We start from the raw sequence: 22,909 nt of genomic DNA on the forward strand, positions 1-22,909 counted from the left end.
CTCTGATTGTAGCCGCCTACTGACACATTAGGGTTAAGACTTTAATTTTGAGAACTGATGTGGAAGGCATGATTCAGCCTATATGTAGTGACATGTACCTGTATGTAGGTGGGACAGCAAACAGGTTGAGAACAGCGGATAAAGGGCTGGCTTTCACTATGTCCATATAGTAGCCAGGCCTCCCTGCCTTCTCCTGGGAAGATATTGGAAAGATAACAGTCCCCAGCAACAATGGGCTGCCATCAGATGCCTCCTCATCAGAGCCTGGGTCTCTTTCTACCAGACTAGAAGCCCAGCCCTGGCCCAACCCTGACGTTTGCCTGTTCAGGTTCTGAATAATGTTTAATGCTTCTCATTGAACTAGGAATGTACAGCCAAGGGCCACTAGATGCCTGGAGAGCACCTCTTCGAAAACTAAGACTTAGACAAAAGCAAAAAGCAAAGCAGGTATTAGTAGAAGAGAAGTAAGCAGGGGCCAGAGACCTAGAAAACGTGGTTTTAGAGGTCCGATGGCAATGTGCCCATGGGGAAAGAACAGTATGAGAGTAAAGGAGAATTGCTAGGTGTTGGTCAAGAATATATATATATATATATATATATATATATATTCATATTCTCCTTTCCTCTTCTCTGAGTTTCTCTGTGTAACAGTCCAGGCTGTCCTGGAACTTTCTTTGTAGACCAGGCTGGCCTTGAACTCACAAAGACCCAGCTGCCTCTGACTCCCAAGTGCTGGCTTTAAAGGCATGAGCCACTACCACCCTGCTAAGATAATATATTTTTAAGCATGAAAATAATACCTACTATCATCCTTCTAGCTATCATCTATTTCTATATCAATCATCTATATCTATTTACCTATTTATTATCTCTCATCCATAATCTATCTATGACATATCTATCAAAATCAATCTATCTTCCATTTGTCTATCATCAAACTATGTTTTTTCTTTTTCCCCCGAAATCTTCCTTTTAAATTAATGTGTAATATACTGTAATAAAATGAGGAAGAAAACTGTAAAATCAAATCCCTGAAGCAGAGGCCCAAACCCAAGTGGGGTGAGGAAGAATCACAAATCTCCAACAGAAAGAAAAGATATTTGAACACTTGGAAAATTTTTTAGGCATTTAACAACCATGTTAACTTTTTGAAATGTTAGCAGGAAATGCATGGAAAACTGAACAAATGAAAATATAAGAGAGCTCTTTTTTTTTTTTTTTGGTTTTTCGAGACAGGGTTTCCCTGTAGTTTCTAGAGCCTGTCCTGGAACTAGCTCTTGTAGACCAGGCTGGTCTCGAACTCAGAGATCCGCCTGCCTCTGCCTCCCGAGTGCTGGGATTAAAGGCGTGCGCCACCACTGCCCGGCTTTTTTTTTTTTTTTTTTTTTTTTTTTTTTTTTTTTTTTTTTGGAAGAGAGCTCTTAAGTCCTGGAAAAACAAACCAATATGAAGGCTGTGTGAGAAAGGGGGTATGCTGGTAGCAGGACCCTGGGCTCAGCATGAACAGTCTGCCTCAGTTTACCAGTGCAGACTCTGTGGGAAGAGGGTGCAGGGAGCTGGGGGGACCTGAGAACACAACTCCCCTACCGTAGCAGAAACTACGCTACAGTGTTTCCTAATCAGAGAGCGTAGAATAGCATAACACACAGATTTACAGAAATAAGTACCAGAAAGTAATCTTTTAAAGTAGACAATGACTTCCTCTATGATGTAGGGAAGGTTTGGGCACCGGGCCCATGAGTTTTAACATAAGCTACTTAAAGATCTTTGATTTCACTGTGTGGTTGTACTTGGCTAAAATTAGAAGCATAATTTCATAGCAGAAGCGCGGGCTGGGGAATGCATTCACACAGTGCAGGCTTCCTGGCGGGATAGTGTATTGACTTTCGTGTGGCGAGGCGGCCTTGGGGTTTTCTGTGCATGCTGTCAAAGCTGCAAGGAAGTGTCTGGCTCCTGGAGCCCTGCCACTCCATCCATCACTGTCCCTGTGAAAGGGCCTTTGTGACAGGATGTTTCCCACATTTACACTTCGCCCTACTTGTTCCTGTGGCAGATGACAGCTCTGCTGTCCCATCCAGGCGTGCACGGGTGAGAGAATCCAGCTGCTTGCTGCTGGTGTCAGCGGAGCCTCCACTCTTCATGAGGACACATAACAGCAGCTGTTATAACTCAAGCTCTCGGGAGAGCTGATAGCGTGGCCACTCCTGGAAGAATAGCACAGCTTCTTTGCTCAGCCCACCTCCCTCCCATCCTCTTGTCCTCTTGGACTGGCTCTCCAGATCCCTCTGATGGCGTTCTCTGTCATGACATCCTTTGACCTCTTACCAAGGTCAGAGGCAATGGAGTTGGGGCCAGAGGGACGTTTTGTGGGGGAATGTTGGGTCTCCATTTGCAGGTTATACAACTTCCCTACCTAGCATTCTTTGGGAAGTGGGGCTGATGTAGAACAGTAACATGCAGAGAAGGTAATTTGGTGAGGGAAACGTGAACAGCGAATGAATGTCGCTGCTGTTTGGTTGGACTGGACAGGTTAGAGGCTCAAAAGAGACCTGAGTGGGCCCCGTGCAGCCGCGACACTCAGTGCCACATGGTGGAACCTACAATTGGCAGTTACTCCTCTATGTAACTGCTGTTGGGAATTTTCTCTTCTCATGGGCACTCCAAGATGGGAGACCATCTGGATAATGCAGCCATGTCTGGAGAGGTCAAGGTGGAAGTGGCCACACACCAGAGGGGCCAGCAGCGACTCCAAGGCTCTGAAAGTTGTTGTAGTGCAAATCTGGGCTGGGGTTGTAGGAATGTTTACTATAGAGTGTTCACGCCGGTGATCTCTGCACTGGAAATGTGAAGGCAGTAGGATTAAGATCTCAAGGTTACCCTTAGCTATCAAAGTGAGTTAGAGATAAGCCCAGGCTACATGAGACCATGTTTCAAAAGAAAATCAAATCCAGGCAATAAAGAGACCCTGCAGGGGCACAACCATCCAGAACATTCACAGCATCACTGACGTGTGCAGACAGGGCTGGCTTCAGGTGTCTTGACTGTCTTGGGAGTGAGAGGCAGGGTTTGCTGTCAGCTCTGGCCTTTGGACCCATCCAGTCATTTGTTATACTTGTGAGGTCAACAGTCTTGCTTCTGCATAAGCAAAGGCTCCCAGGCTGTGGCTTAACAAAGCCATTGATTTATCATAGACAGGTGTTCAGTGCCACCAAGATGGTCTAGAGCTGGTGGGGAAGGAGAAGCTGAGCCTCTCCTTCTTAGCCATCTGTCTGTCCAGTGCCTGTTTTCACAAAACTTCCACAAAGCCAGAACACTCTGAATTTAATTATGTACCACAATATTACTTCATTCATGATGATGCCAATTGAATGGGTGACACAGTAACTGCTTTTGTGTCTTGGTTGGGTGGGACATTATCCTGATTCCAGTTACCTGGGACCACAAGTCCTACTTTCTGAAATAGAGCATGTAGGACCACGGAAGAAGGTTGGCCCAGGTGCATACAGTTGATCACAACTATCCAGGCCATACATCTGTCCCCTTCTTTGAAGGCTTCTGAGGATTCGTCCATGGTACAGGACAGTGGTGGGGTTCTTTCACACTCTGCTGATTGCCACTGGAACTTCTGTTTGCAGGATTGTGGCACAGGGAGGAGTAGGGGTGGCCAGCAGCGGTGCCTACTCTCTGGAAGTCACAACTCTATCTCATTCCACTTGTCCCTAAAGCCAGGTGCTTCCTCTGCTTTGGAGAGACCAGCACCCTTCTCTCTCAGGTGCCACCTTTTCCTGTGTTTCCGACAAGATGAGCTGGGTGGACTGATGATCTTGTGTCGTTAGGTGTATATTTCCTCAGATAGTGAGCCATGGCATGAAACCTGGACAGGCAGACTTCAGATAACCAGATATGGGTCTGCACCAGACTCCTTTATAGGTTGATGATCATTCATTCATTCATTCATTCATTCAATAATTGCTTCTTGCATGTCTAATATATGCCAGGAAAAAACAAATGACCACAGAAACCTAGTTCTGGCCACATGGAGTGTGGCTTCTCAGGTAGAAAGTTGGTTCAACCAGCAGTTTTCTTCTCCCTCCCTTTCCTCCCTCCCTCCGTTCCTTTATCTCTTTTATCTTCTTCCTTTTCTTCCTTCCTTCTATCCTTCCTTCCTTCCTTCCTTCCTTCCTTCCTTCCTTCCTTCCTTCCTTTCTTTTTTGGAAAGAAGGTCTTTCACCACCATGGAAGTTCACAGAATGTTCAGATTAGCTGGTTAGTGATTCCCAGGGATCCCCCTGTCTCTGCCCTCACACTGGTGCTACAGATGTGTGCTGCCATGCTCAGCTTTTAGGTAGGCACTGAGGATATGTGACCTTGTGCTTGTTCAGCAAATGCTGTACTGGCTAAAATGCCCCCCCAATCTATCTATCTATCTATCTATCTATCTATCTATCTATCTATCTATCTTTCTTTCTTTCTTTCTTTCTTTCTTTCTTTCTTTCTATCTATCTCTATCAATCATGTCTGTCTGTCTGTCTGTCTATTTTGGGACAGAGTCTCACAATGTAGCCCTGACAGGTCCTGAACTCATAAAGATCCTCCTGCTCTGTCTCTTGAGGGTTGGGGTGGCAGGTCTGCACCACCACACTCAGTTCAAAAGTACTTTAATAAAAATGTCTGTTCACATGACATGGATGCAGCTTCCCTGGAATGCCCAGTTTGCCACTTTTATGTTCTCAGCACAAAGAATAATCTTGAGAGAGAAAGCTGGTATGACTCTTGCACCTCTGTACACATCAGAGCTGAGAGCCTGCTATACCAGGCCATGGGCTAGAGGCTACAGAAGGGGTGGCCAGCTGTGAAGTTGGGGACAGGCATCCTTACCTGCTCCCTTCTCTGCCCTCCAGTCTCCAGGATGCTTGAAGGGAAAGGTTTTGTTGACTCAGGACCCAGAGGTCATAGGTTCAAGCCTCATAAAAAGAGTTCAAACAGGAGTGTTGCCAAAGAGATGGAAGTTGCGGTCTTTCCAAAACAGCAGGGCTGTGGGTAGATTCTTCCTCTTCTTCTCTCATCAAACACCACGTGGGTGGGGGATGGGAAATGAGGAGAGAATTTCCAGCAGAAATGCTCCTGGCTCCATTCAGTGACAGTGTAAACACCATGTTTTAGTGGGAAACACATAATCAGCATGGAGCAGCTGAAGAGGCTGTGGAGGTGATGTGGGATTACCCTCTGTATGATATGATATGTCTTGTTACCATTGGTTAATAAAGAAGCTGTTTTCACCTATGGCAGGGCAGAATAGAGCAATGTGGGAAAACTAAACTGAATGCAGGGAGAAAGAAGGTGGAGTCAGAGAGATGCCATTTAGCTACCAAAGGAGAAAGATGCCTGAACTTTAATAGAAATGGCTTAATTTAAGATTTAAGAGCTAGCTAGGAATACACTTGAGTCATTGGCCAAACAGGGTTGTAATTAATATAGTCTTTGTGTCTTTATTTGGGTCTGGGTGGCTAGGAAACATAAGTGCAGTCTCCAACTACAAAATGACACCCAATGTGGGGCTGTGAACTTACAGCTCACCTTCCCTGCCCACATAACTGAGGCCATGGATGAGTCTGATTTCACTAAGAAAAATCCCATTTTACCGGGATTGCAATACCATGCACTCTAGCTAGGTTTGTATGAGATGGGATTCTTAGTTGTTAAAGCATGTGGAGTCAGCCCTTCACTGTCACGGGATATTTGGTTGAACTGTGAAATCTTGAGACCATGTTAATAAAATAAACCTTGAATCGGTGGTGAAGCTAGCAACTAGTTGGCAGGAATTAGCCATAGAGAGGACAGAGAAACCAGGGAGATAGACGCACAGCAAGGAGGAAGGAGGGACTTGAAGTTTTTGTGGCCTTTTTAGTTCAGGATGGCTGGAGAAACAGTCTCTTGCTGAGTCTCCAGACTCAAAAGGAAGGTCAGCTGGTTGCTTCTCGGCTCCTCTGAGCTAGTAGGTTTTCACCCCAACATCTGACTCCCAAGTATTTATTAGTAAATAGAACCATAGAGATTTAGTTTAAAACTTTATTTAGTGGCAGTAAAACTACCAGGCTGTGGTATGAGTGGTGGGGTGCTAATAGTACAGATCAATATCAATAGATTCAGGTGCAGCTGATAAACCCACAAAAAAGCAAAGCTTCAGCTCAGGAGACAGCACTCACTGGTTGTGGCTCTGGAAGAGACTTGTGACAGTTCTTATTATCAGGCACATGTGTGTGAGCTCACCTCTTCCACACCTCCTGTCTTTGGCTTTACTTTGAGTCCCACCATCTTTACAGTAGCCTTTCTCATCCTCACCTCCCTCATTTACAAATGCCATTCACTGTGTCCTTTCCAAACATGCGCAGAGGACCAAACATGTGCCACCTACCTCTCTGCCTATCACTGCAAAGAGTGGTCACTAGACAGCCTACAATAGGACTTTCAGTATGTTAGCCCTTATTGAGGTTGCCTTGTGAGAACTGAGGTCACCAGCAAGGAAAGTTCTGAGCACCTCTGTGTGATTGTGGGTCCAAGTCTCTCAGAGCCATAGAAGGAAGAGGAAGAGGAGGAGGACCCTTGTGCTTTTGTGCTGTCAGACAACTTGGGTACATGCTAAATCAAGTAGCTTCATTTATTTTCAGGGACAGTAGGTCAGGTCAATGACCTCCACTCATAGACAGGAGACAAGGGGCTCAGAGAACTCAGGGGTTGCTTCCAGTCCCCGAGGAAGAGATGTTTGTGTCTGGTTTGCCTTAGCCCCATGGCTCCCACACCCATTATTTATGGAACATAGCTGACAAACAGCTCACTGGTGAAGTGCTACTCTGCTCCAGTTCCTGGGATTGAGCTCTCAGAAATAGCCAGGACACCAACCATTTTTTCTATAACTTAGTGTGCCAGGATCAAGAGCTACTGATTAGAGCTTAGTTTAGAAACTGTAAATGTTGGTCTGCCTGGGGAGTGGGAGGGCTGAGACTCTAGGGAATAAGCATGTATGATCCCTAGGATCCAGGCAGGGTGGGGCAGTCTGTCAGTGCTGCTCAACCTCTTGTAACCTTTGCTCAGACATGTTCCCATGCCTGCTTGTGCTGGGACAACTGCTTTAATTCATTTATACTACTATAATAAAATACCACAAGGTAGCCTCTAGACAACAAAATTGTACTTAGTTTTCATGATTGTGTATGTGTATGCATGTATTCCTGATATCCTATGCATGCAGATGTGCAAGCACGTGTGTGAACATGGATGTGGAAACCAGAGGGTAACCTCAGGTCTCTTTCCTGGGAGTCTTCCACCTCTGATTTTCTTTGCTGTTTGTTTGGTTTGGTTTTTTGGTCAGGTCTCTCACCGAACCTGGAATTCACTGGCTAGGCTAAACTGGCTGACCAGCCCCAGCCCCCGCCTGATTCCATCTACCCAACCTGGGGATTACAAGCCTGTACCTCCATGCCTGACTTTTTATGCAGGTTGTGGAGAGTAACTGCAGGCCCTCGTGCTTGTGTGGCAGGCACTTGACTAAGTGACTTGTCTCCCCAGCCTGCATTTCCCACAGTTCTGGAAGCTGGAAGTCAAAGATGAAGGCTATGATTGGCTTAGTAGATGGCTCCTTCTCCCTTGTACGCTACAAGGGTAGAAACATCTCATGGTTTTGAGACTGAGTCTTGCTGTATAGCCCAGGCTTGCTGTGGACTTCTGATCTTCCTGGCTGAGCCTCCCTAGTGTTGGAATTGCAGCCCCACACCACCAGACCTAAGGATCTGAGATCTCCTACAGAGGCCCTTATCCCAGTCACGAAAGCTCTGTCTTCTTGTCCTAGTCCTAACCACATATCTGGCAGTTCTCTTTTCTGGAAGAGAGTATGGGAAATTAGTATCATGTCTTCCTTCGATGTTTCTTAGAATTTGCTGGTGAAACTATCTGAGCGAGGTGGTCTGTATTTGTAGTTTTTCACTTGTTTTTCAAGGAACTGAATAATATTTCAGGCGAGGGACCACTTGTGTTGTCTAGTTCTCTTAGAGTGATTTTGTGTCCTTTAAGGAATCGTTGAACCCTTGCAGGAGCCCATATAAGCTTTAGGAATTTGAAGCTGCTGGAGGACTTAGCTTTGTCTTCCTGGGAACTCAGCAACTGGAGAGAATGTTGCTTTGAACTGCCACTCTTTCTGGAGCCTGCACAGACCTCAGAAATATGCCTTCTCCATCCGGGCTTAGCGAGGACTCTTAGAATGTGGAACTGATGAACAAAGATGGACATGGTGCGAGGGAAATGGATCCAGAAAAGAATGAACAATCTCCATCACGGAGTGGTCTTGGAATTAATTTAATTGGTCTACCTGGGATCATTTAAGAGCTTTGAACAGGGCTCAATATTTCCTTGTTCTTGTCATTTCTTGAGAAAATTCTGTCCATCCTGATGGTTATATGCTTTTTGAACCCATTGCCTCTCCTGGTAGGCTCTGTGGACTCAGAACCGAGCTGCCTCTGGTTGGCTGTTCTCAGGATGAGTGTCAGGGAGCCCTCCCGGCTGTACTGGTGCACCACTTTCTCTAACCCGACCCTGTAGTAAACATGGTCTTTCTACTTCCTCCCCAGTGCTGATTTTGAATGTTTCTTCCTTGGGTGCCTCAGGAGTCTCTGTGGTAACTGGTGACAGTTGTTGGGACCTCCAGCAAGTAGCTTGAGACTGCTCAATTTCGACTGATCACCTTAAGCCACTGAGACGTGGACAGAGTGCATGACAGCACATGCCAGAAGCTACCACAGAGGAATCAATCAGTCATCCCTTAAGACTTGCTGTTCCTTCACACCGGTTGTATTCATTACATTTCTTCCCACTGTGGCAAATCCCTGAAAGATGCAATTTCAGGAAGGAAAGGATTCTTTTGGCTTTTGGTTTGAGGGTGCAGTCTATTATGGTAAGGAAGGCATGGTGGCAGGAGTATGAGGTGGCTGGTCACATTGCATCAACCATCAGTGATGAGGGAGAAAGGAAGAGAGAGAGAGGAGAGAGAGGAGAGGAAGGAAGAGAGGAGAAAGAAGAGTTCAGAAGAAGGGAGAGGAGGAGAAGGGAGAGGAGAAGAGGAGGGGAGAGAGAAAATCGGGTCCTTTTCAAGCAGTGTGTGATGCCAGCCCGCAGAATGAGGCTTCCCTCATTTAGGGCAAATCTTCTTACCTCAACTCAGTCTTGAAGCTCCCTCACAGGCATGCCCAGAGGCTTGTCTCCTAGAAGACTCTGGATCCTGTCAGCTTCACAATATTAGCCATCACAGCCTTGCAGGGCCTACCCTTCTCTCTTCACCACCTGCTGAATGAAGAGCTGTTTCTTCTGACCTAAAGCCAGCTCCTGGGACTCTCCCACACACTTTGGATCCCTTGTTTTATCTTTGCAGGACTTTCACCTTGCCCACCATCTCTTTTCCTTCCTGCTTGGTCTCTCCCTCCCTCTACTGGGTTCCTGCCATGTTTTATGAAATATGATAAGTCTCTCTTACAAAATTAAAATATGGTAGACATATCAACCTCTGCAATCCCTGCCTGTCCTTCACCCTGCAGGTGCAGGGTTTCCCACAGGGGTTGCCTGCACTTGTCTCCAGTCTTTTACTTCGCTATCACTTGGCCGTCACTGTAATCTAGCTTCTGCTGGCACTGTGTCACTAAAACACCCATGGTTCAGGTGACTAATGGCCTCTGTGCTCTGCATGAGTGCTCTGTGGAGTCCTGTATGGATGAGAACAGCAGATGAAGCCTGATCTGCCCTCAACTCCTGGTTCCTCCTATGCTTTGGCCACACCTCGGTCCCCTGGCAGGTTCAACCTGGAAGACCACCATTAAACTTGGCCTTCTCTTTTTCTACCTCTGAATTTCCACCTGAAATGAAGCGATTTCCTTTACAGCCACTTCCTTATTCATCCCTGTCCAGGTTCCAGATTGGTTCATCCTTTCATGTGACTTGGCAACCGGCCCTAGTGGGTACAAACCAGTCAGGCAGATGGGAACATCCCTGCATGAGTTCCAACTTCCTCTGCTGTGTGGCTTTTCTGGACTTTGTTCCTCATTATTGATAAGAGAGACCTTAGGGACTTCTGACCTCCTTTTATTGATTTTGACCGGAGACAGGGCTCCTCGACCTCTGTAGGGCCATTGCTACCTTAGCACCCTACCAGTTTAGTCAAGATGTTGAGGGTGATTCCCAAGAAGAGTGGGTTGACTGTGTCATACTGAGATGAGTCACCCTTTAATGGCTCTAAAGCCTGCTTCTTCTTTGGTGAGATAGTGAATTCTTTCATTGTTGACCTCAATTTAGGTTGAAGCTTTGGTTATGGGCAGATATGATTGTGTTCTTTCGGCTCCACACACCTCTGATTTGCAAATAGACCCATATTTCTATAATCAGGCTGGGATCTTCAGAACTTCAAATTTGTATAACTCATGGCTGACTGGCTTAGGGTCATACCTTAGTTATTTTGAAGACCCTCTCATTCCTGAAAGCCAAGTCATAATCTGTCCCCTAGGCCTCCCATTTACCCATAGTCTCTCTTGAGTGGGCAGTGTTACACATGTCTAGTTATGCATACAGGAAGCCATAAGCCCCCCGCCCAACTTATTTTGCCCCAGGCTTTTCGTCAATCCCAGTAAATATCTTCCTAACTAAATTTCTCTCTTCATTGCCTCGCCTGAAGCGCTCTTACTCTGACCTCTGACACATATGTTCTTAGTACTAGCTTTTCACTTACGGAGCTTTTGCCCTTTGCTGTGTCCCGTTTCCACATGCCACAGAACAATGCTGCTGCCTGGAAGGCACCAATTAGCGGGAAGGTTTCCTGGCATATGCTACTTTTCCAAAGTTATTGTTTTCATCTGATTTCAAGATGAAGTAAAAAAACAATAGGCAACCAGGATAAACCATCCTTAGGCTTTTAATTTGTGTGTTTTCAGAGATACTGATACTCTATGTGGCCCTTTCTGTGATACTGGCCAGAGGCAGTGAGCTGCAGCTTCTTAGTGGTTCTGTAACTATGAGGAGACTAACCGATGCCCTGTTACCCCATGACACAGTGCTGTTTTCGGGTGATGGAGACATATCCTTATCACAAACTGAAGAGCATCAGTCCTTGAGGAAACAATGGATCTGTTTTTCTACAGATGAGGTTCAGACCTCTAGCTGAGTTCTGTTATCTGAAGTGTTCCAGGAAGGACTGAGCAGCCCTGGTGCTTCACGGTCTGGAATTCAGCCATTGGTTGTTCTCTGAGTGGGGCCAATTCAGAGTCTTTCCAATGGTTTTTCCTGGAGGAGAAGTCTAGAAAGCTCTAGAGGATCATAGTTTGTTTAAAAATTTTTTTTGAGACAGGGTTTCTCTGTGTAGCCATGGCCGTCTTGGAACTCACTCTGTAGACCAGGCTGTGTGCAAGAGAAAGACTGAGGTCTACCCTGCTTGTAGTCTTCAGGAAATGAGGTCAGGTGACTCTCACTGAGGCAGAGAGCCAGGAGGGAAGAGGGAGACCCTCTCTTACAGAGAAGGGCAGCAAAGAGTGAGGATGACCTCAGAGAGACTCAGGGGACAAAAAGGCTCTCAGAGGCTTCCCATCTGGAAGAGCCCAAGAGTATCTTTGGGAAAGCTCCAGCATCTCATCCAGACATGAGGGAGGATACGAGGAGGCAGCTGAGACACCCGAGAGCAGAGACAGACGTAGGGAAGAGTCACAGGTGCCGTGATGAAAGAGGACGGAAGGGATGAAGGGGACGCGCTGAGGTCCAGGCCATGTGCGGGGTACAAAGAAGAACCATTAGGTCTTTGGTCTGGGGAGATAGCTTAGCGGGTGACAAACTCGCAACTCAAGTGTAAGGGCCTGCGTTCGGACCACCAGGATCTGCATAAAGTCTTTAAGCGGCAGCAGGCATTTGTTAGAGCAGTGTTTCTGTGTTCAGACAGGAGAAACAGGAGGGGCGAAGCTCTCAGGCTGGCCAGCCTGGTGAGTGTAGTGCTGGCGGTATAGCAAGACAGTCTGCCTCAGACCAGGTGTGGACAGGGAGGACTAACAACCGTGGTTGTCCTCTGACATCACGCGTGTCTCACGGCTCTTGCACACCTACCTGTATTCACAAGCATGAGCGTGCGTACACATGCTTGCATGCAAGTCTATGTACATATACACACATGCACATGTACACACTCATGCACTTATACATACACGGCCATGCATACACACATCATGCACATACACACAGAACATAAAACACAAAGCGACTCACAGGGCTTTGGAGAGGAAAGGAAGATGGAGCCTGAACTAGACCGCTCCCTTTCCTCTCAGACTTCGCAGAGCACAGCAGACACTCCCGTGAGGAAGATGGTGCCCACTCCTAGTGATGTGGTGCTGACAGAGCCCAAGGGTTTGTGCTCTGACCGAAGTGTTCCCAGAACAGGAGTGGACTGAGCCACTCTTAGCTCAGGCCAGTACAAAATGTCTCTCCTGTTGCTAACAGCATGGGCCCTTGACTACACACGGCATACTTGTGCTGCCTGGAGGCACTTAGGGTGCTCCTCCTCCCTGTTTTTTTCTTGCTGCCAGAAAAGAAAATGATAGGTACTCAGGCAGTATTCTCCAGGGGGGTGCAGCTTGCTGCCTGGCTGCGGATAAGCAGCGGGTCTGAGGGATGTTTGTCAAGTAGGCCTCTGAGGGGAACTGTCTCTTCCACTTTTCCTATAAAATCAGTGAGTGAATCCCAATTCTGCTCCACACTGCAAGCCCCCTGGGTGCAGCCTGCCCTAAGTGTGCAGGTGACACTCTGGATGCTGCCCTGCTTTGGTAAGCAGCAGATCCACAGAGCCCCTTTCTGCACTCTTATGTCTCTGGTTTTTCGGACTAATCACAGATGAATCGTTCCTAGGAAAAGACTGATGGGTGGGGACATGAGACGCTCCGGAGGATGTGACTGGCCTGCAGGCTGGACCCTGCGCAGTGTGTTCCCCTCCACAGAACGTGCTTCCAGCAGGAGGCACTGGGATAAGGGTGTTCCCTCCCAAAAGGCTCCTGGGCTCTACTTGGCAAATGTTAGAGTGTGCTACCAAGGGCTGCGTTAACTCAAAATCTACTCTTTGGTTTTCTGATCTAGTGGCTCAACTGTGTTGTAGGGGAGCCCTGAGCCCCTGGGTGGAGCAATGTCCTGCATCTAAATTAGGGATGCAAAGATAGGAAAGGGGGGTACTATGTGGCTTGAGTGTGAACTGTCTGCCGGGCTCATGTGTTTGAATATTTGGTCTTCATGTGGGGGTGCTGTTTGGTAGGCTGTGGATCCTTTAGGAAGTGGATGCTGGCTAGAGGAAATGAGTCACCAGAGGCAGGCTTTTGGGCTTTTATAACACAGGACCACTTCCTGTTGAGACTCTGCTCTCCACATTCTGAGCAGCTGCCTTCCTGTCCCTACTGCCATGCCTTCCCTGTCTCCTACTGTGACTTCCTCACAGTAATGGCCTGTATCCCCTCAAACTGTGAACCAAAATAAACCTCCTTGCCTGAAGCATTTTGTCACAGCATGAAGAAACAGAGCATGCACAGACACAGGGAAGGAACAGAGCATGCATGTGCAGACACAAGTAAGGAACAAAGCATGCTGAGAGCCCACTTCAGGGGAGCTGATAATCACAACAGGTACTGCAAGGCCAGGACAACCAAGCACTGTGAGAACCAGGGGCTAGGAGGCTGCAGTTGGCTAGCCCTGGATCAGAGGAACCGGACAGGACTAGAACTGGGGCCCAGCTCTTCTGCAGACACTTGCTGAGTTCCATTTGACCTTGTGTTCCTATGGTGTCAGGTCACTTCTAAAGTGGGCTCACCCAATCAACTTTCTTTAATCATGAAAGTAGTAAAACCCAGCTACTTGTGTGTGTGGATGTTCCAACCCCATTGTGCAAGATTTTGACTCAATGCCAGTGTCTTTCTGATGCTTGTCTTTAGGGGGTGCTGAGAGTGCTGCTAAGTATCCCCATTCCATGCAGGGGGTGAACTAGAATGGGGATGGGTCCCTAGGATTATCCCCAGGCTAATGCAAGGGTTGTTTCTTAATTCATGCTTTCTGGCCCAGTGAAGAGGCCAGCACTATGGCGCCAGCTGTCCTATTGAACTCAGTGGGGCCTGAAGCAATGTCTGTCCTGGGAATAGAGAGTTTAAGAAACAGACATTTGCTCCACCCCCAGGCATCAGGAACCACACATAGACTACTGTCCTCTGACTCAGCAGCTCATGATCCCCAGCGGAAAGCCCTATCACGCAGACATCGGCACTATGGATGAGCCAGGAGAGCCCCCAGCTAACCTGCTCTCACTGCTGATGGAGGCTTTAGTCCTGACTCTTTGATCGTGGCCAGTGTACACATGGAACTGATTTTCCCATTTGTTGAAAGCACAAGCAACTTCAGATTCCATGTTTTGGGAAAATCAAGTGGTCTGAAGGGAAGAGAAATGGAAACAAAACACAGTCTGCCATAGAGAAGATAAGGCCCTAGAGGGGTGTGTTCTTGCTGTTGCAGAGGCAGCTGTGTGGGATTCTGTGGGTAAAGAATTTGAGAGGAGCAGGCCAAGAACCCACCTGTCTCAGGGAGATAGTGCCAGCGAGTTTCACACCCGCGGTAGATCTACACTCCTGTCGCCTCTGCTACCCGGCTGCCTGCAAGCGTATTGCGATGGCTCAGGGCATCTCACCCAGCCTCCCTCGAGTCACTGGTATTGCTTAATATAGAATATCTCATCCAGCCCAAGTGTTGAAAAATTGGTGCTGTCTGTACCAACTTGATGCTGTTTGGATGTGGGGGGTTCTTGGGAGTTGGAGGTCCAGTGAGAGATTTTTGGGTCATTGAGGGAATTCTCTGGACAAGAACTGTAGAATCCCAATGTTTCATGTGATCTCTCTCTCTCTCTCTCTCTCTCTCTCTCTCTCTCTCTCTCTCTCTCTCTCTCTCCCTCTCCCTCTCCCTCTCCCTCTCCCTCTCCCTCTCCCTCTCCCTCTCTCTCTCTCTCCTCCTTTTGTTTCCTGGTTGTGAAGTGGAGCGACTCTGCTTTGCTGTATACTCTGGCCACAGTATGTCACTCCAGTCCCCAAGCAGTGGACAGAGTGGAGCATGCATGAACTGAAGGCTCCGAAGCTGTGAGCCCGAAGAAACCTCCTCTGCCAGCAAGCTGAGTTTGGAGATTTGTTCAAGTGATGATGGCTGACTGACAGACAACGTATCTGTCTGCCTTGAGGAAGGCACAGAAAATGACTCCCTGGGGCCAGAGTGATCCTAGCATCAAATACCACTGAGAAACCTTGAGATGCTTGAAGCCCACAGCAGACCTCCCAGAAAGGTGAGATCTTTGCTGGAACCCATAGATGGGGAATGAAGTCAGTGTTCACATGATGACACTTTGTGACTTGGAAGTGGCCATAAAAGTCACCACTAACCAGATGTTGGAAGAGGTTGGCTGCACACATTCTTATTTAGCACAGGAGATATTGGAGGACCCGGGGAGCATCAGCACATGGAGTCTCGGCATACTAATTTACACTATGGTCTCTAGGTTCACATTTTCCGAGGCACTGAGCCCTTCAGATCTGCACTAGCTGATCACAGATACTCAAGGCCACCAAACATGTGAAAAACTGGAAAACCCTTATATCCTACTTGCCAGATGTAGGTTCTGGGGGCAGGATAACCACAGGCCAACTTATGGGACACCCACGGCTATATTTCAGTGACAAAGCTTTGCCACCAGCCCCTCCACAGAAATCATCCCAATAATTCCAGTAACCAAGATTGTGGAAGCCATGGGTAGCATGAACTATCAAGTCCAAGAAGTCATAGAACCTGTAGGAAAGAGAAAGCCTAATGATGTCCCAGTAGTATTCACTACACTGAAATACTGAGCGAGCCATGGGCACAAAAGAAAGTTTGTGAAGTGCCATTCAAACATGAGCCCTACAGGTATCCTCCCTCTTAATTTCATTTTGTCTTGGAAGAGCCAACTGCAAGAGGTGAAAGAGAAAGGATGGAGCAGGGATTCCTCAAGGTCCAACTTACCTGACTTCCTATGCTGCTGGCCTTATAACCCAGGCCATGGATGCCAACAGCACCCGTAGCACTAAGGGGATCAGCATTGTTTGGAGATTCAGTGGGGTATCACCTGATGATATAGCCTCCATGCATCCTCCCTAGGGAAAATCAAAAATGAAAATGGCAGGGGTGGGTCCCTTAAGGAACCATCGCTGGGTCCTATCATCAGTGATCACCAGCCCTAGGTGGCACCCATAGCCTCCAACACCACTAGAAGAAGCTGGAAGGAGGTGTCCTACTCAATGTTGTTGCCTCTTTATCTCATAGAAAAAGCGCACATTTCCCAGGTAAGAGACAACAAGGAGAGGAAAATGTTGTCTCACAGGAAATGCAGCCTAGGCGTGACCACCGACATTCACTTGTGCACTTGATCGTTGCTTTTTAAGGCCCCTTTCCGCTGGCAGGCTGCACCCATGCATAGGTGCACAGACCTTAAGATGTCTATGACCCTTAGAAGGAACTTTCTCCCCGCATCCCCCTTATGTAGATTCTGGGGAAGTTGTGCCTGCAGCAGACAGCAGAGAGTGTGACCAGGGGCTGAGAAGGGAAGAGAGAAGGGCTTGGCGAAATGGAGCTAAGGTTCCGGAGTGAGGAGTGGGGTGGAGGGCTATGTATGATCCAGCAGGCTAGTTCAGTGCTATAGTCCGTTCGGTGTCAAAGTCCTAACAGAGTCCTTTGCCTGTGTCTCCCTTCAAGGGGCGAAAACAGCCCCAGCCAGGTCTGTGGTCAACAAGCCGCAGGGATGGCTGGGGCCAGCCTAATCTGGACTGAGAGCTACAAGAGGGAGCCAGGCCAGAACTCCAGGAGGCTGTCTGCTCAAATACCGATTACCTGTCAGCCACCCCTGGGAATCAGGGAGCAAGCTCCTCTGCCCCTCCTCTAGCTGCTGGGTCTAAGCTAACAGTTCCTCCTCCTTTAGTTCTGTGTCTCTGGTACTGTTGTCTGGAGAAGGGCGTGGTTCACATGGCTTCCACCTTATGAAGCTACCTTCTTCCAGCCTCTGCAGTGTGTGGGGGATAGAACGCCCACAGTGAGAGAACCGAGTGTCCCACTGGACTCAGGGACCTTCCCCAGCTTGTCGCCTCATTCTCACCAAGGTCACTAACGATGGCAGGAACTGTTTAAGCCTAGCAGGAAGATGATGGGCTTTAAAGGGAGGAAAGAAGAGAGGGGGGCAGATGGGATTTGGGGAAGACAGAAGAGGAAGAAGACTGGAGGGGGAAGGGCATGGGGCACAGTAAGGAAAAAGGGGGACTGTCTGTTTAGAGGAGATTCCAGTCAGGCGGCTGGGAGGAAAGGGATGAGTGTTTTCGGTGGGGATGGGCCATGAACAAGCAGGAACAAACTTTCCCTGAAGAGGAGAGTTGGCAGGGTGCAGGGGATGAGTACCTGACAGGGTTCCTGCGAACGCTTTGGTCCTCATGCCCTCTATAGGTATCCATGAGGAGAGGAGGCTTTCTTCCTGGTGGGTTCCCACATGTGCCAGGTTCATCAGCAGGATGCTGCTTTGCAAACCTGCTCCCATTTGGGGTGCGGAGGCAGGGTGGGGCTGTAGTGAAGGGAAGCCTCTCCCATGCTCCTGGGTAGGCAGAATTAACATAGTAAAAATGGCAATATTACCAAAAGCAATCTACAGATTCAATGCAATGCCCATCAAAATCCCAGCAAAATTCTTCACAGACCTCGAAAGAATGGTACTCAACTTCATATGGAAAAGCAAAAACCCAGAATAACCAAAACAGTCCTGTACAATAAAAGAATTCTGGAGGCATCACAATCCCTGACTTCAAACTCTACTACAGAGCTACAGTACTGAAAACAGCTTGGTATTGGCATAAGAACAGACAGGAGGAACCTAATAGAAGATCCGTATATCAATCCACACATCTTCGAAAACCTGAGTTTTGACAAAAAAGCAAAAAAATAGCAAATGGAAAAAATAAAGCATATTTAACAAATGGTGCTGGCATAACTGGATATCAACATGTAGAAGAATGAAAATAGACCCATATCTATCAGCATCAAGTCCAAATGGATCAAAGACCTCAACATAAAGCCAGCCACACTGAACCTTATAAAAGAGAAAGTGGAAAATGCACTTGAATACATTGGCACAGAAGACCACTTCCTAAATATAACTCCAGCAGCACAGACACTGAGAGAAACAATTAATAAATGGGACCTCCTGAAACTGAAAAGCTTCTGTAAAGCAAAGGACACAGTCAACAAGACAAAATGACAGCCTACAGAATGGGAAAAGATCTTCACTAACAGAGGTCTGATCTCTAAAATACATAAATAACTCAAGAAATTGGATACTAAAAGAACACATAATCCAATTAAAAAATGAAGTACAGACCTAAACAGAGAACTTTCAACAGAGGAATCTAAAATGGCTGAAAGACACTTAGGGAAATGTTCAACATCCTTAGTCATCAGAGAAATGCAAAGCAAAACAACTCTGATTCTATCTTAAACCTCTAAGAATGGCTCTAAGAAAAGCACTGATGACAACTTATTCTGGAAAGGTTGTGGGGAAAGGGGAACACTTCTGCATTCCTGGTGGTAATACAAGCTTGTACAACCCCTCTGGATGTCAGTGTGGTGATTTCTCAGAAAATTAGGAAACAGCCTTCTTCAAGACCCAGCAATACCACTTTTGGGTATATATCCAAAGGATGCTCAATCGTGCCACAAGGACATGTGCTCAACTATGTTCATAGCAGCTTTGTTTGTCATAGCCAGAACCTGAAAACAACCTAAATGCCCCTCAACTGAAGAATGGATAAGGAAAATGTGGCACATTTACACAATGGAGTACTACACAGCAGAAAAAAATAACGACAGCTTGAATTTTGCAGGAAAATGGATGGAGCTAGAAAACATTATTTTGAGTGAGGTAACCTAGACACAGAAAGACAATTATTACATGTACTCACTCATAGGCGGTTTTTAAACATAAAGCAAAGAAAGCCAGCCTGCAAACCATAATACCAGAGAACTTAGACAACAATGCGAACACTGAGAAAGACTTACATAGATCCAATCTACCTGGGAAGTAGAAAAAGACAAGATCTCTTGAGTAAATTGGGAGCATGGGGACCTTGGGAGAGGGTTGAAGCAGGAAGGGGAGAGGAAGGGAGGGGAGCAGAGAAAAATGTAGAGCTCAATAAAAATCAATAAAAAATAAACTGAAATATATTTTACCCACACCAAAAAAAAAAAAAAAAAAAGAAGAAGAAGCCTCATCCTTCGCTGGTGCCTCCCACACCTTCTGCTTGACCCAACCTTGGGATGATCTGGTAATATTTATGTCTTTGTATGCACAGTTTCCTTCCCCTAAGCACCAGGATTCTGGAAACGGCTAGAATGTTTCTATCCCACCAAGGGATTTCTTGACAGTCATTTTGACTAGCCTTTTGAGATTTTTCTGTGACACCGAGGCAAGGTAAGTAGGTGGGATCTACAGACCTGGGACCCAGCATTGCTTCCACAAGACCGGCCACTGTGGGACTACTTTGTGCCCAGTGCCTTAGGGATCAGGCTTATGGGGAAACTTTGGTTACCATGTGGCTACAGACGTCAGTCAGTGGTGCTGTATAGATTCTTGCTGGGTAAGGTGCTGGGTGAGGTGCTGGGTAAGGTGTCTGTAGTGTTCTCCTGGGCACCTTCTAGGCAGGAATCGGCTACCTGAGTCAGCAGGGGTTGTTCATCTGTGGGGATCACGGCACTGAACAGAATGTTAATTCTGCTATGTGCCCGCTTCTGGTAGAAGATGTATTTTTAAGCCTCCTCCTGACTCAGCTTCTGCCTAAGTGAAGAGAAGGGGAGATGAGGTGGCTGAACTCATCCTCCCCAAAACAGAGGGAAAGGTGACACTGGATTTCTTTTCTGAAGAGCAAAGGGTGACTGAGGAACTGCTGAGGTGTGGTTAGGTGTGATCTGCTGTGCTGGGCAGCAGGTCTTGACTCCAGATCACCGAGGAGCCCAGAGTCATACTGAGAGTGGTCAAATAATCTTCCGACTGCTGTGGCATGGAGGCCATGGTATCACCTGCCAGCCACTGCATGGCATCACACTCTTGAACCTGACCAGCATGTGACACACAGCCTGTGGCCTGACCATCTTGCTTGTGGGGTCACCTAATTCTCTGGTTTGGGGTGTGTGGGTGTTCACTGGGGCAGGTCTTTTCTTCTGCTCCGGATTCATGAAGCCAGGACTGGGAAGGGGGTGGGTTCCATTGCCCTCTTGAGAATGAGTGAGGGGAATCCAGGAGCAAGTCCTGGAAGGGAGAGAGGGTCATTTTCTGGGGTGCATGGAAGTGCTCTCCAGGGGGTTGAAATATATTTTACCTTTGTCACGTCATGACCGTGGACATGCTTTGCTGTCGTTAAGAAACATCAGGAACCATCTGCTGCGAAAGAATGTAGACTCTGAGTTCGCACCCCTCTGGCCGCCTCATTTGGTCTTCACATTCCTCCTCCCACTCTTATAGGACATTGGCATGCCATCGGACACTCTTATGTCAATGGCTGCTGTTACCCTTCATTCTGACCCCGGGAGAAGGGTCCCTTGTTCAGTGGATGGCACCCAGCCCATGGCCACAGCCTCAGGATAGAGCCGCCTTTAGGTTTGGGCCAGACGCTGTTCTCAGGTTAAAGGCAAACAGCTGGCTCCACCAATTATTTCTCCCTTTCTCTGTGAGGATCATTCTCCCCACTTGCAGAGGACAGAGGAGCCCAGGGGGGCATAAACTGTATGCACCTTTGGCTTGCTACCTGAGAGCAGAGAATTAGGTGAGGAATGACCCCCCCCCCCAACCCGTGCACTCAGTCGTGGCTTGTCTGTGGTCACAGCAGCGACTGGGTATCAGAGTCACACCCGCTGTCCCAGTGTATCCCGCAGACTGCAGGTGAGGTCCGGTGTGCTGGGCAGCAGATCTTCACTCTGAACTTTACTCTCCAGACTGCGTCACACTGAAGGGAGTGGCAGAATGGCCTTCCACCTTCGGATGGAGAAGCACTGTGGACCTCCTCAGAAGCACTGAGTAGCTTGTTTTTGGGAAGAGAACAAGTTTGGTCTGTCGCTGTGTAATCCCTGAGCCAGGCATATGGCCCTAGCCATGATGTCCTCTGTGGTCACAGGCTAGGTTGGGAGTTCATTTGTCAGCTCCAGAGATCCACCATGGCCTCCCATTCTGGTCTTGGCTCTGCTGGTTCTATTTGATGTGTTCAGCAACAAAAATCTTTGCTCTGTCTTGGCTGGACAAGTGTAAGGGAGATGGGGGAGCGGGAGGACAGAGCTCCAGGGTGACATGTTGGTGGTCAGAGTTTGCTGCAAGGAGAAAGATCAGGGCCAGTCAGGCCAAGCCCAATCTTGGAGTCAGAGGCCCTGCTTGGCCCCTACCCAGGGGAAGTCACAAAGGAAGGAGATAGGCTTTGTATCTGCCTCTCTCTAGTCTCTGACACCAATGGAAATGAACTTGCTGTTCTCTGCAGAGGCTGTGGCCTTGGTTCTGGGGAACGTGGGACTTTGTACCAGGCTGTCCGTTTGCCTGGAATGTTCTTCCTCTTTCACAGCCTATTGGCCAAACCTTGCAACCTGTAGCCAGGGCTTCCTTGATCTGGAGGCAGCCTGCGCTGTCCAGCACTGGTTGCAGAGGGCCGTCTAGCTTCTCTTACTGTGGAGTCTTGACACTTGGTTTCCTGGGTACTCTGGAACATGACCCAGCCTCACAGGGGCCTGCAAGACGGGCTTGCTGTGGAGGGGACAAAACAATTTCTCTCTAGACATGAGTTACTATAGTCTCTCTCCTAGATAAGATCTGGGATTTTGAAAGAGGATCCCCTTGGGCAGCATCACATGGGAGTCTGACTATTAAAAACTCTCTCCTTCGTCTCTGCCTGCCTTCTCATGGAGCAGAAGGGTCACCCATGTCTCTTCTTCCACACAGCATCTCCAGACAACCTTGAAAGGGTTTAAGAATGTATCTTCCCGCTGAGCCCTGCCCTCTGAACAGAATCACTGGGGGAAGGGCAGTGTTTCTCTGCCTCCTGTCCAGGTCACTGCTAATGTGAACATGAGGAACTTGAGAACGTCCACATGGACAATCTCATTGGCTTTAAAGGGCTTGGTCTGCCCTGCAGGAGCCACAGCTCAATTAGGCTGTATTTGAGATCACAAGTTCCAACCAAACAGAGAACTCAACGATTGACGCATGCTGGTTGGTGGCTACCCGGATGGTTTAGAAGGCTTTATAATTTAACTCCAAGGGCTCTTCTGCCCATGAGTGCAAAGACAAATCAAGCAGATGATGGCACATAAAGAGGTGGGGAAAGATTTAATACCCGCAGCAGGTACGGAGTTGCTGGGAATCCTTTGGAAGTTGATGTCCTCCTCTGAGGAGAATATGGGATTTTACCTAGGGAGCGTAAGCATGTTCACGGATGAGTAGTCCATTCATAAGCAAGCTTGGTGACAGAGGGCATACATTCACAACCACGCACAGCTTAAGGCTACAGAGCACTCTCTAAGTGATATTGAGAAAGAGCCACTCAGAAAAGGGGCTGTCCTGCTTGTGGCTGACAGCACCCCTGTGGGTGTTGGGGTTCATGCAGCCGCCTCTGGTCACAGGACTCACAGGCAGGCAGAACCACTGGGAGGCTGTGTCCACGCTCACGGAAGCTGGGAGCAGAATGCTGTTAAGACACACCAGGAAGTTTATCTGGAAAAAGCATACAACATTTGTTTGTGTCCCTTCTGGCCTTCAGACTCGGGCTTCTCATTTCTCTCTGTT

The sequence above is a fragment of the Arvicola amphibius genome, chromosome 6 (genome assembly GCF_903992535.2).
Source record: "Arvicola amphibius chromosome 6, mArvAmp1.2, whole genome shotgun sequence".
In the NCBI taxonomy this organism is placed as follows: Eukaryota; Metazoa; Chordata; class Mammalia; order Rodentia; family Cricetidae; genus Arvicola; species Arvicola amphibius.